We start from the raw sequence: 2,674 nt of genomic DNA on the forward strand, positions 1-2,674 counted from the left end.
GTGTGTGTGTGTGTGTGTGCATGTGTGTGCGTGTATGCTTCTTTGTGTTTGTGCTTGTCCCCCACCGTTTGAAACCGGTGTTAGTGTGTTTATGTCCCAGTAACTTGGCGGTTCGGTTAAAGAGATCGATAGAATAAGTACCAGGCTTTAAAAAAATTCATTCGACTAAAAATTCTTCAAGGCGGTGCTCCAGCATGGCCACAGTCTAATGACTGAAACAAGTAAAAGGAAAAAAAAAAGAAAGAAAAAAGAAAGTATATTTAAAAATCATTATTCGCATTTGGCGGACAGTTGCATCACAGAAGGCTGTCTTCATGTAGTCGTGTCTTAAGAGGAAGTAAACATATAACATTCCATCTTGTCCAAGCTATTGACTACAGCTACAAATAGTGGATACAACGATTACGAGAAATGAAATAGTAACGTCATACCAGCATTTTACGGTACTCAAACTCTTAGTCAATAAAAGAAGATAACATCGTAATATTTATTCCAGTGATGGAGATGAAGCAACACTGTATAGTTTTGTTTGTATATATTCTGAATTACTGATCCCCACTAAGTCTGATTTTCAATATTTTTAGGACCAATAAATATAACTCCAGACATATCCTGAGTTCGGTTACATCTACTGTACATTTTCCCGCGAAAACTGAGGTTGTGCTTAGTCAAAATAATTGAATAGTCATTTCAATAATACTGTGAACATTCTAAAGATGGGTTGCAAAAAAAAAAAAGAAAAAAGAAAAAAGAAAAACTGGTCTAGTGTGAAGTTTTTCAGACATGCATGGCTGCGTTAAGAATTTCGCTTCCCAACCATATAGTTTGGGGCTCAGTTCCACTGAAAGGCACCTAAATGTCTTTTGCAATAGCCCAGGCTAACCAAAACCTTGTGGGTGATTCGGTAGACGGAAACTAAAAAAATCCGGTCGTTTGTGTGTGTGTGTGTGTGTGTGTGTGTGTGTGTGTGTGTCTGCTTGCCTTGACACTACGAAATGGTAATGAAGGGACATCATCATACAAATGATGTCGTTCGTTTTCAATCTTCTGTGAAAAAATATCTGGCATTGAAGGAGGTATCACTTGAAAGCAGATAAGAGTTCACGATTGGAAGCGTATCTGCTTGTGGAAAATCTTTCTCAACGAACTCTGTGCGACCCACGTAAGGATAGGAAAAAAGGATGTTAAAATGACTACAGTGATGATGATGAAGATGGTGACCTCTAGAGACTAATCCATAATGATGGAACAAAAATATGATTGTAAAAAATATAAGAAGCATCCAGCACTATTGAGATAAATACAAGAAAGCGTTTAATTATGTTAAGCTAGAAGATAATGTTAACACAGTAAAATGCATTATAGATATATCACCCTACCTGGAAGACATTTAGAGTTTTTAGTACAAACTACTTGTTTCGTTTTCTTACATTCGCAAGTATCACAGTCATCAACTGAATTGAAAACTTCACCAACTTCAAAGAAAAAGCCATTGTACAGGCACGTATATGACTTAGTTAGAGGGTTTGGATTTAATTTAATATGCATTGTTTCTTTTCTCTCTGGGAAAACTGCAATATATACATATATATATATGTTCATTACATAGTCTAGTAACATATAATCTAAATAGAACTATACTTAGGTTTATTCATTTTTAGTTTTTATTCTGTGTATGTTGAAAAGAGAACGTTTTACAGTTATGTTGTCACCAATGTCCAAATTTGCGTGCTTCAGAGGCGGTGGTGGGAAGAAGGGATATTAGTCATAGAGGGATGAGATGAGCGAAGTGAGTGGCGAGATCAGTAAAAGAGGGAGGATAACAAACGGATAGATAAGAGGGTGGTGAAAGTCAATGGTGTAAATATTTAGCAGGATTCAAGTATATACATGCATATATACGCACACATAAATGTACACGCAAAAGTGAATACATTCACATTTACAAACACATATACATATATACATATACATATATATATATAGATATACTTACAAATATATACATACATACACACACATATGTTTATGAGCGTGTTGTGTATGCGTGCTTCTGTATGCTTTTTTAATGCATTGGCGTGTGTATATAAGTGTACGTAGATACACGCAAATTACAAACGTCACTATATCTAGAATTCTTTGTTTATTCTTTTATTAGCCGTTTATAACACGTTTTATCTTCTCTAATTTATAAACATTCCTTTCTTGGGTTTTAAAATTCTCTAGAATGGCGTCTACACAACGAAATTAATCATCGCATTGGGAAAACATTAAACATGTTAGATGTTTCTATCCATACTGTAAATCAGATGATGTAAATAACAAAGTGTATTTCTGAAGACCACACCCACTTATATCACGGTAAAGTGACTCATGAGGACACGCAATTGGCTGTTTATCAAAACTACTCTCCACTCTCTGTATGATTGCCAAAATGTGTATGTTGTTTCTATTTTGCTTTTCTGAGAGAGTTGATAACGGAAAATGATTTTGCATAACAAGAGGTATACACCGCAAGATGAAGTGTACGTTACTACTACGAGACGGATTCATAATATGAATTGCGAACTTTTGAAACATGTGGGCGCGTAACTACTTTTCCCATTCCTTTCTTTCACACACACACACACACACACACACACACACACACACACACACACACACACACACACAC

The sequence above is a fragment of the Octopus bimaculoides genome, chromosome 11, assembly GCF_001194135.2.
Source record: "Octopus bimaculoides isolate UCB-OBI-ISO-001 chromosome 11, ASM119413v2, whole genome shotgun sequence".
Classification (NCBI taxonomy): Eukaryota; Metazoa; Mollusca; class Cephalopoda; order Octopoda; family Octopodidae; genus Octopus; species Octopus bimaculoides.